Genomic DNA, 12,843 nt, shown 5'->3' with positions numbered 1-12,843 from the left:
TTGGCACCTTTATCACATTTTCACAATCGGCATAACCATGTTACCAATCTAATACATCAAAATTTACTTCTCCAAGACTACATTCAGCATATATATATTCACATAAACACAATAGCCGATAGTTATTTATCATCTAATTCGACTTTCAATAACCTCAAATTATAAACAATATTCAATTCCCTAATTAAGATATCAATTGACAACTTCACAAACAACGATTAACAATCTTAGGGCTCATCTAATAACCATTTATAATTTAAAACTTCAAACGTTCGAAATCTAACATTTTACTCACATGGTCGAATACATGCTTTGCCCCAACTAAGGAAATTTATACACTCACAACTCCATCAATTCATTTTCCACTTAATTACATCAATTCAAAGCTCAATTTAATAAGAACATGCTTAATTTAAATAAAAAAACAAATTTCCTTTCCTAAAAGCATATATATACGACAACTTCTACTTCATACCTCTCAACAATGAATTCAACTTAATCATTCATTAACATTACACTCATTTGGACATTATATAAGCAAATTTAACATCTAAACAACACCTTCCAAAAGCTATCAAATTATCACAATTTAACAAATTGCCGAATGTACATATGTTCAATAATTCATGAATTTAAACCATGGGTTAACTATACAATACACTTATCAATTTAATTTCATAAACAATTACAAAAAAATCACATTAACATACATTTGATTTATGAAATAACCATGGCCAAATGCCTTGGCTTCTTCTTCTATTTTTCTTTCACTAGTTATGGCAATGGGGAAAAGAAAGATGAACATACCTTGTTTTTATCACTCTTTCCTTATTTTAATTATTCTTTATTTCATAATATAAAGCCATTAACTATTATAATGCTAAAATAAAATGCATATATTATCTATCAACCATCATTATGGCCGGCCACTAAATTAAAAGTGGTCCATTTGACATGCAAGTCCCTCACGTCAATAATTCATGCATTATTTGGCCACTTTAAATTTCACCTATCACATTTTCAAGTCTTATCACATGAGTCTTTTCTTATAAATTAACACCTAATTAATAAAATCAAGGCACGAAATATTCACACATACAAATTCCACATATAATAAGCATAGAATATAACATCTAATTATTTTCGTGAATCAGTTTTGGGGTTCCGAAACCACTTTCCGACTAGGGTCAAATTAGGGCTGTCACACTTGACACACGGGCGTGTCATATGGCCGTGGGCTAAAGTCAGTAGCTAGCTAAGTATCACACGGCCACAATACACGGGCGTGCCTATTGGCCGTGAGAAAAAGTCAGTATAGGACCTATTTTTGGTACAGCTGGTTAACATGGGTGTGTCTAGTGCCTGTGTGTGACACACGGCCTAGCCGCACGGGCGTGTGACTTTAACAGTTTGAAAGAATTGGTTGAGTTTTAAAAATTCTAAATGTATTCATTTTAGTTCCAACCGTTCTTAAATGTATGTTTTAGGTATCGTAGACCGTATTAATAAATGAATTGTTGATGAATGCCTCTATATTAATGATATTTAATATATGTTATCCTGTATTGGTCTGAAATATTCTGTTTGTCTAGTAATGCCTCGTAACCCTAATTCGATGTCGATTATGGTTTAGGGGTGTTACATTTTATTGGTATCAGAGCTATGGTTTAGTCGATTCTAGGACTACCATAGTTTATGTGAGTCTAGCTATACATGCCATATATCTAAATTTATGATAGTGTGATGACTCCTGACATTGAAATGTGATGTTATATAGCAAATGGATCCCAATAGAGCTGTAATTGACGATGTAGAAAACAATGTGTCTGCTCCCGCGCAAGGGACGGTGCAAGATGATTCTAGACTGGCTACGAGTAGCCGTGATGGTGAGGCTAAGTAAGCCTTCTATCAGATGATGAATGAATGGTTCATCCAATACATTAGAACCAATCCGACTGTACAACAACCTCCACCCTCGATTAATCGTCCTCAAACTTTTGATATGCCACGAATGAATCTGGTACAGTTGAGTAGACCACCGGTTGATAAGATTAGAAAGTATGGGGCTGAAGAGTTCCGAGCTACAACGAATGATGATGCTGAAAGAGCTGAATTCTGGTTAGGGAATACAATACGAGTTTTTGATGAAATGTCTCTGAGTCCTGAGGAATGTGTTAAATGTGCCGTTTCACTTCTGAGAGATACGACGTATCATTGGTAGAAAACTTTAATATCTGTAGTCCAGAGTGAACGGGTTACGTGGGATTTCTTTTAATCTGAATTTCGGAAGAAATATATCAGTCAGAAATTTATTGATCAGAAATGTAAAAAGTTTCTCGAGCCTAAATAGGGCCGTATGTCTATTACTGAATACAAACGTGAATTTGTGAAATTGAGCCAGTATGCTCGGGAATATGTATCAAATGAAGCAATAATGTGCAAAAGATTTGAAGATGGACTAAACGAAGATATCCGTCTGTTATTTGGGATTTTGGAAATTAAAGAAATGGTAGTGCTCGTTGAGTGAGCATGTAAAGCTGAAGAATTAAGTAAAGAGAAAAGAAAAGCCGATTCTGAAGCCAGAGATGTTAGAAAGAGATCTTCGAGTATATCATTTCAGTCTGTGCCAAAGAAATTCCGAGATGATTATAGCCGTTCAAAGGCTGATTTAGGACATTTGAATAGAGATCGAGCTAGATCGTATTCTAACTCCTGCTACTTCTGTTGCAAGTGTCGGGAATGTCCGATCAGAGAGATCTGAATGTAAATACTATGGTAAAAGACATCTAGAAAATTGTAAATTGAATAACTGAGCCTATTTTCGATGTGGATCCCTGGATCATTTTGTAAGTGATTGTTCTGAACCTGTTGAGCAAGTGAATGTATAGAATCTGAGATCGAGTGATACCTCAGTTAGAGGTAGACCTTTTAGAAAGTTGAGAAATACAAATGGTGGTCAAAGAGCTACTCGGGATACTGTTGTTAGATCTGAGGCCAGAGCACCTGTTAGAGCCTATGCTATCCGAGCTCATGATGAAGCCTCGTCTCCCAACGTGATTACTGGTACTTTTACTCTGTATGATACTTCTGTTATTGCATTTGTAGACCCTGGATCAACGCATTCTTATATTTGTATGAATTTAGTGCACAATAAGACTTTGCCTGTAGAGTCTACTGAATTCGTAATTAGAGTATTGAACCCCTTAGGCAAAAGTGTTTTGGTTGATAAAGTCTGAAATAATTTCCCGTTATTGATTCGAGATATATGTTTTCCTGCTGATCTGATGCTTTTGCCTTTCAAGGAATTTGATTTAATTATGGGAATGGACTGGTTGAGTTTGCACGATGCTATTGTAAATTGCAAACGAAAAGTCATTGGTTTAAGGTGTAAGAATGATGAGATAATTCGAATTGAGTCTAGTGATCTGAATGGACTGCCAGCTGTGATATCTGCAATGAAAGCACAGAGATATGTGAAGAAAGGTTGTGAAGCCTACTTAGCTTATGTGTTAGATTCAAAAGTGAATGATAAGAAAGTTGAATCAGTGCCTGTTGTCTGTGAATTCTCTGATGTGTTTCCTAAAGAATTACCAGGTTTGCCTCTGATTCTAGAAGTTGAGTTCAGCATTGAATTAGTACCTAGTACTACTCCGACTTCAATAGCTCCGTATAGAATGGCTCCGACCGAGTTAAAGGAATTAAAATCTCAGTTGCAAGAATTGACTAATCGAGGGTTTGCTAGACCGAGTTTTTCACAATGGGATGCTCCTATTCTGTAGAGTAATGGATCCCAAAAGAGCTGTAGCTGATGATGTAGAGAGTAACGCGTCCTCTCTTGCTCAAGGGGCAGCACCATCCGACTCTAGACCTATAACGAGTAGCCACGAGGGAGAGGCTAAACAAGCCCCTTTCCAGATGATGGGTGAGTGGTTCACGTAGTTTGTTCGAACAAATCCAGCTACTCAATAACCTCCACCCCCGCTTATTCCTCAACAAAACCCTGCTATTCCTCAAGTTATAGATTTGACATGGTTGAACAAGCTGCCAGTGGATAAGATTCGAAAACATGAGGCTGAAGAGTTTCGGGCTACTATTGATGATGATGCAGAGAGAGCTGAGTACTGGCTCGAAAACACAATCTGAGTATTTGATGAATTATCTTACACTCCTAATGAGTGTATCAAATGTGTTCTATCCTTGCTGAGAAATAATGTGTACCATTGGTGAAAAACATTGATATTTGTGGTTCCTAGAGAATGGGTTACTTGGGAGTTTTTCCAATCTGAACTTTGAAAGAAGTACATAAGTCAGTGATTCCTTGATCAAAAACATAAAGAGTTTCTAGAGTTGAAACAAGGCCAGATGACTGTCATTGAGTATGAAAGAGAATTCGTATGGTTAAGCAAGTTTGCTCAAGAGTATGTGTCAATTGAGGAATTATGTGTAAACAGTTTGTTGTGGTTGAATGAAGATATAAAACTACTAGTCAGAAATCTCAAGTTGAAATAATTCGTTGTTCTGGTTGAAAGGGCTTGTAAAGCCGAGGATCCTAACAAAGAAAAGAGAAAGACAGGTTTTGAAGCCAAAGGTTTGAGAAAAAGATCAATCAGTAAGCCGTATCATTCTTTATTAAAGAAATCTTGAGATTTGTTTAGCCGATCAAATATACCAGTGGAATACTCTAGTAGAGATTGTGGGAAACAAGTTACGAGTTCAAAAACTCCAGCTGTGTCAGTGGAAAGTGTGGGTAATGTTAAATCAAATAAACCTGAATGTCGATGATGTGAAAAACGACATTTTGATTGATAAAGCTTTTTTTATGTGGCCCGCGTAAACATTTCATTCGGGATTATCCTGAGCTTGATGAAAAAGATAAGTCTCAAAATGTAAGATCGAGCAACCCTACTATGAGAGGAAGATCATTCCGTAATGCCGGAAATATGAGTGGTGGTAGAGGTGCAACTCGAGACACTACTGTGAGATCCGATGCTAGAGCACCTGCTAGAGCCTACATTGTTTGCGCTCATGAAGAAGCGTCATCTCCAGATGTTATCACCAGTAATTTCACTCTCAATGATACAAATGTGATTGCATTGATAGATCCAAGATCAACTTATTCTTATAGATGTATGAGTTTAGTATCCAGTAAGACTTCACCTGTACAGTCTACTGAATTTGTGATTAGAGTGTCGAACCCCTTAGGCAAATGTGTTTTGGCTGACAAAGTCTGCAAGAATTGTCTGTTAATGCATCAAGATTTCTATTTTCCCGCTAATCTGATGTTGTTGCTATTCGATGAATTTGATATGATTTTGGGTATGGATTGGCTAAAGATGCATAATGCTATAGTGGATTGTAGATGAAAGACAATTGAACTAAAATGTCAGAACAATGAGATTATTAGAATTGAATCTGATGATCTGAATAGTTTGCCAGTTGTGATTTTGTCTATGTTGGCTTTAAATTTTGTGAGAAAAGGGTTTGAAGCTTATTTTGCTTATGTACTTGACACGATAGTGACAAAAACAAAGATTGAATCGGTACCAGTTGTGTGCGAGTATCCAAATGTATTTACTGAAGAGTTACCGGTTTACCACCTATCAGAGAAGTTGAATTTGGTATTGAATTAGTACCAAGGACAATGTCGATATTGATAGCTCCTTACAGAATGGCCCCTATAGAGTTAAAAGAGTTGAAAGCTCAGTTGCAAGAGTTGATAGTAAAGGTTTTGCTAGGTCGAGTTTCTTTCCTTGGGGTGCAACAATGTTATTTGTAAAAAAAAAGATGCCACGATGAGAACGTGTATTGATTATAGGCAGCTGAATAAAGTGACTACAAAGAACAAATACCCTTTACCGCAGATTGATGATTTGTTTGATCAATTAAAAGGGGCAACAGTGTTTTAAAAAATCAATTTGAGGTTGAGTTATTACCAGTTGCGAGTTAAAGACTCATATGTGCCAAAGACTACATTTAGGACATGTAACAGCCCGTTTTTAGGATTAACTGGAACAGTGGTTTCGGGGTCACCAAATCCGACGAGTAGGTTTGTAAATATTATATTTAATATTTACGAGTTAATTGTGATTTTTAAAAATGTTTTTGATATTGTGATATTTGTTTTATAAGTGATTTATTAAGTTCAAGTGGTATGACCCTAAGGTCAAGTGGGTTTAGGAAATGAGGTATCAGGACCTCATTTCTATAAATCGAGTCGTAAATATTTTTATAAATATTTACAAAGTGGCAAAAAGATGGTATTAAAGTTTCGTTGAAAAATTTTATCGTTTCGATAGTTAATTAAGCAAAAAGGACTAAATCGCGTAAAATGCAAAAAGTTACATTCTAATGGTTTAATTGATAAATAGGGACTTCTACTTTAGTAAAACATGGAAAATTAGGGGTAAATTGGTAAATTGCTCAATTATGTGTATTTATACCTAAATGAAGGAAATTCTATTTGAATGAGATTAATTTCGAAATTTTTAGATCAAGAACCAAAAAGATCGGACGTGGATCGGGGAAAATAAAAAAAAATCGTTGAGTAGTCGAATTCGACTGTCCGTCGAAATCCGAGGTAAGTCGTTAAGCAAATATTTATTGTTGGTTTAAATAAATATAATTTATATATTTGTGTGAGCCGCGTTGAAATATATAAAATCTTGGTGTTGTCGAATGCAAATAGAAATAATAAATATGAAAATTTCACTAAGCATGCGAGTTTGATTATCGAGCACTAAGTGTGCGAAGGAAAATATTAAGCACTAAGTGTGCGATTTCATGGCCTTTCTAGTTAAACAATAGCACTAAGTGTGCGAATACAACGGGTGAAGGAAAATGATCAGACGATCTAATTATCAAATGCAAGAGTAGTAGTGTAATATTTATGTTCGTAATAATGAAGGTACGTAATCAAACCTTTGTGGTTGATATTATTGAACTTGAAATTATATGGTGGGTAGTTATAAATATAATATGTATGATAGATTTGGAAAAATGAGAGATGGATGAGTTGAAAAGTATAAAATAAAATAAATAATGATAATAATAATAAAATGATATGATATATATAATAATGTTTGATTATTTATTTTATATATGAGTGAACATTCGACTAGGTATTAAATGGTAAGATGGGAAGTGTTAAGTAATTATTATTATTATTTTTAGAGTTTATGTATATTCGAACATGTTAGGTATTAAACTTGACTGATTGATATATACTGGTAGTCAAGTTTGGTTGAATATGTGATTTTAGTAGCAGGACTTGGTTACTCAAATTGGGTTTTTAATGTCTTTTAAATTGTTTAAATTGCTTATAACTAAGCTAAAATAGCTTACTTTGAGAATGTGAAAGTGTATATATGTGATAAGGCCTAATGGCCTATGTGATGAATGTGAAAGTGTATATATATGTGATAGGGCCTAATGGCCGTTGTGATGAATGTGAAAGTATGTATATATATGATAGGGCCTAATGGCCGATGTGATGAATGTGATAAGTCCCGAAGGGCATTTGTGTCAGTACTATATCCGGGTTAAAACCCCGCAGGCTTTATCCGAGAATATTATCACTGATTAATGTCCGTAAGCTTCGTGCTCGTACTATATCCGAGCTCTAAAGACCCGATGACTACGTGTGGGGATTTTGTTCGGGTAAGACCCGATAACTTCGTGTGGAGATTATGTCCGATTAAGACTTCGTAATAAGAATTGCTTATAAATATATTCAATGCGAAAGGTTAAACAGGTATGTACTCCAAGTTTATATGTGAGCTTGATTTGCACTAAATCATAAGGTAGTTATGTGACGCATACGAGAGCAATCTATGAGACTATTCCTATGATTATGTGACATCGGATCAGAGTGAGAGCTCATGTGACATAGATATATCGTATGATTTCACATAACCTCTCACTCTGATCCGATGTCACATAATCATAGGAATAGTTCATAGATTGCTCTCGTATGCGTCACATAACTACCTTATGATTTAGTGCAAATCAAGCTCACATATAAACTTGGAGTACATACCTGTTTAACCTTTCGCATTGAATATATTTATAAGCAATTCTTATTACGAAGTCTTACCCGGACATAATCTCCACACGAAGTTATCGGGTCTTACCCGGACAAAATCCCCACACGTAGTCATCGGGTCTTTAGAGCTCGGATATAGTACGAGCACGAAGCTTACGGACATTAATCAGTGATAATATTCTCGGATAAAGCCTGCGGGGTTTTAACCCGGATATAGTACTGACACAAATGCCCTTCGGGACTTATCACATTCATCACATCGGCCATTAGGCCCTATCACATATATACACACTTTCACATTCATCACATCGGCCATTAGGCCCTATCACATATATATACACTTTCACATTCATCACATAGGCCATTAGGCCTTATCACATATATACACTTTCACATTCTCAAAGTAAGCTATTTTAGCTTAGTTATAAGCAATTTAAACAATTTAAAAGACATTAAAAACCTAATTTGAGTAACCAAGTCCTGCTACTAAAATCACATATTCAACCAAACTTGACTACCAATATATATCAATCAGTCAAGTTTAATACCTAACATGTTCGAATATACATAAACTCTAAAAAAATAATAATAATTACTTAACACTTCCCATCTTACCATTTAATACCTAGTCGAATGTTCACTCATATATAAAATAAATAATCAAACATTATTATATATATATCATATCATTTTATTATTATTATCATTATTTATTTTATTTTATACTTTTCAACTCATCCATCTCTCATTTTTCCAAATCTATCATACATATTATATTTATAACTACCCACCATATAATTTCAAGTTCAATAATATCAACCACAAAGGTTTGATTACGTACCTTCATTATTACGAACATAAATATTACACTACTACTCTTGCATTTGATAATTAGATCGTCTGATCATTTTCCTTCACCCGTTGTATTCGCACACTTAGTGCTATTGTTTAACTAGAAAGGCCATGAAATCGCACACTTAGTGCTTAATATTTTCCTTCGCACACTTAGTGCTCGATAATCAAACTCGCATGCTTAGTGAAATTTTCATATTTATTATTTCTATTTGCATTCGACAACACCAAGATTTTATATATTTCAACGCGGCTCACACAAATATATAAATTATATTTATTTAAACCAACAATAAATATTTGCTTAACGACTTACCTCGGATTTCGACGGACAGTCGAATTCGACTACTCAACGATTTTTTTTTATTTTCCCCGATCCACGTCCGATCTTTTTGGTTCTTGATCTAAAAATTTCGAAATTAATCTCATTCAAATAGAATTTCCTTCATTTAGGTACAAATACACATAATTGAGCAATTTACCAATTTACCCCTAATATTATGCACTTTTACAATTTAATCCAATTTTCTCAAAACACAAAATAGGAAGAATTTGTATATACAATGCTAGGGCCGAATGTTCACTAAGCTTATATAAATCCTCCCATTTCACTAATTTCACAATCTAGTCCTTCAATTTAGTACTTTTTTTCAATTTAACCCTAAATACTCAAAATTACCAAAAATTCCAATACCAAAATGTTAATCTAACACATTTATTTTATTTTCTCACATCAAACGTAAATTTTATCAAACTATTAACAATGACACTTCATGACTATATCATCAATTTCAAAATTTCAAGCATGGGCTTTATAGTATTCAAAGCAACTATCTCAAAAGTGTAAAAATTAACAAAAACCAAACTCAAATCACTTACCTAATTGAACATGCAAGGACCGAAAATATCAAAGCTGAAACTTTCCTTTCTTTCTCTTAGTTTCGGCCGAGTAAAAATAAAATAAAGATGAACACTTTCATCTTTTATTAAATATAATATATTAACATATATTAAAGTATACCATAATGCCATAAAATATAACAAACAATTCAAGTCATTAATCCATGCATATTGGTCGGCCACCAATTCCTATTTATGGCCAAATTGCAACCTTAATATTCCATAATATAAAAACAATCATAATTTGGCCCTTATACATTAACCCTTAAATTTTCCATTTTACGCGATTAAACCATTTTTTCATCTATCGACCTCCAAACACTAAAATTTTTAAACGAAACTTTCACAAAAGCAACTTCACACATTTTAAACATAGAAAATGATATTTAAATATTATTCTAACTCGGATTCGTGGTCCCGAAACCACCATTCCAATTAAGGTCCAAATTGGGCTGTTACTTTATTTATTTTTATTTAATACATTTTAATATTCCATTTACCTTTTTGTCCTTTATAATAATACATAATTTCATATATGCCAAACCACCAATCTCCACTATCATAAAGTAATGGTTTAATTGATAAATAGGGACTTCTACTTTAGTAAAACATGGAAAATAAACACTTAAACAATTAGAATGTAACTTTTTGCATTTTACGCGATTTAGTCCTTTTTGCTTAATTAACTATCGAAACGATAAAATTTTTCAACGAAACTTTAATACCATCTTTTGCCACTTTGTAAATATTTATAAAAATATTTACGACTCGATTTATAGAAATGAGGTCCTGATACCTCATTTCCTAAACCCACTTGACCTTAGGGCCATACCACTTGAACTTAATAAATCACTTATAAAACAAATATCACAATATCAAAAATATTTTTAAAAATCACAATTAACTCGTAAATATTAAATATAATATTTACAAACCTACTCGTCGGATTTGGTGACCCCGAAACCACTGTTCCAGTTAATCCTAAAAACGGGCAGTTACAACTCTTCCCCCCTTAGGGATTTTCGTCCCCGAAAATCTTAGTAGCGACTAAGTTAGGATAACGTCCTCTTATTGAATTTTGTCCATATAAACATTAGCTCATCAATAACAATTGTAATTCATTACTGCTTTCACATCGATCTATAAAATCACTTTCTTATCTTAAAACAAATACATAAACATTTCTATAAGTATCCACATACATCTCATTTTCTTGATTTCATAAGCAATAATCACTTAATTGAATTTATACTTGCATTTCAAACACATATAAATCACATATTAACATGTATAATACATAACATCAACTCACATATTCATAACCCACATTTTCATTCATGTATAAGCTGTAACCTGGCTGAAAGTATACATATTCTCAAACATCCCAATGAATATCCTTTATAACTTTATCACATCTCAATATTCAACTTAACTTATTTCCAAAAGAAAAGTCAACTTCCACGTACCTGAACATTTAGTTCATTTAGTACATTCAATCATAGTTAACATTACCCGTATACAGTCGAATAGGCATAAAGCCTAATATAATACACTGGCATGAGATTTATTCTAGCGCATAACTCGTATATCCAAAATTATCAACATTCATCAAAAATTCTTTCAAACTTTCGAATGTCGAAACTTAATCAAAATAATTTCTTGAACAAGATTAACAAAATAGTGTCCATTCAGCAATAGCACATATAGCTCTTACAATGCCATATCCTAGATATGTCTTACATATTCTCACATATCGAGCCGATGCCATGTCCCAGACATGGTCTTACACACTATCTCAAATCAATGCCTTCATCCCAAACGAGGTCTTACATGAACTCCACTTCACACACTTAGTGCCCACTGACCGATCTCGCACTCATAGTGCTCGGTTAAAGGAATTCGCACACACACAGTGCCTCTAATCATTCACATACATAGTGCTCTTATTCATTCGTTAATACACATTGATATGACTTAACCAAGTCTATAAACATCATGTATGTACACTTTTAAACATATCATCTCATTTAAATTTGAATTCGTATAGTAATGAGCACTTAAACTTTGCTCAAATTACCGGCACGAAGCCTACTAGGCACGAAGGCCCGAATACATGTCACCAGCATGATTACTCTTCGGGACCTAGCCCGGATATAACACCAGCACGAATGCTCTTTGGGGTTTAGCACGGATATATCACTAGCACGAATGCTCTTCGAAACTTAGCCCGGATACATCACTAGCACGAATGCTCTTCGGAACTTAGCCCGGATACATCACTAGCACGAATGCTCTTCGAAACTTAGCCCGGATACATTACTAGCATGAATGCTCTTCGGGACTTAGCCCGGATACATCGCTAGCATGAATGCTCTTCGGAACTTAGCCCGGATACATCGCTAGCATGAATGCTCTTCGGAACTTAGCCCGGATACATCACTAGCATGAATGCTCTTCGGGACTTAGCCCGGATTTAGTAACTCGCACCAATGCCTTCGGATCTTATTCCGGATATGGTCACTTAGCACAAAGCCTTTGGGACTTAGCCCGGACATCGTTCGAATAACCATGCACATTTAACAATAAATCATGACACATTCGTATTTCATTTTCATTAGCAAAACTCAAACACAAGACACTTATCATTCTTGCAATTTCGGCTCAATAGCCACACACAAAGAGCATGATTTTGATTTGCTTAAAGCATGATCTAATCAAATCATAATTTAAGCTCTATTACTCAAGAACTTACCCCTTTCCGCCGTCCGAAATCGACTTGGTAAGGTCGCACCCTTAATATAAATAATTGATAGAAAATATATATATAGTGGGTTCGCACACATAGTGCTTAATAATCAACCACGCACACTTAGTGCCATGTACTTTAAACTCGCACACTTAGTGCCATGCATTTCAAGCCCGCACACTTAGTGCCAATCTCACAACCGTGAACACTTATTGCCCGCACACTTAGTGCCAATCTCACAACCGTGAACACTTATTGCCCGCACACTTAGTGCCAATCTCACAACAGTGAACACTTATTGTCT

Source organism: Gossypium hirsutum, chromosome A06 (assembly GCF_007990345.1).
Source record: "Gossypium hirsutum isolate 1008001.06 chromosome A06, Gossypium_hirsutum_v2.1, whole genome shotgun sequence".
NCBI lineage: Eukaryota > Viridiplantae > Streptophyta > Magnoliopsida > Malvales > Malvaceae > Gossypium > Gossypium hirsutum.
This window is presented reverse-complemented; position numbering follows the sequence as displayed.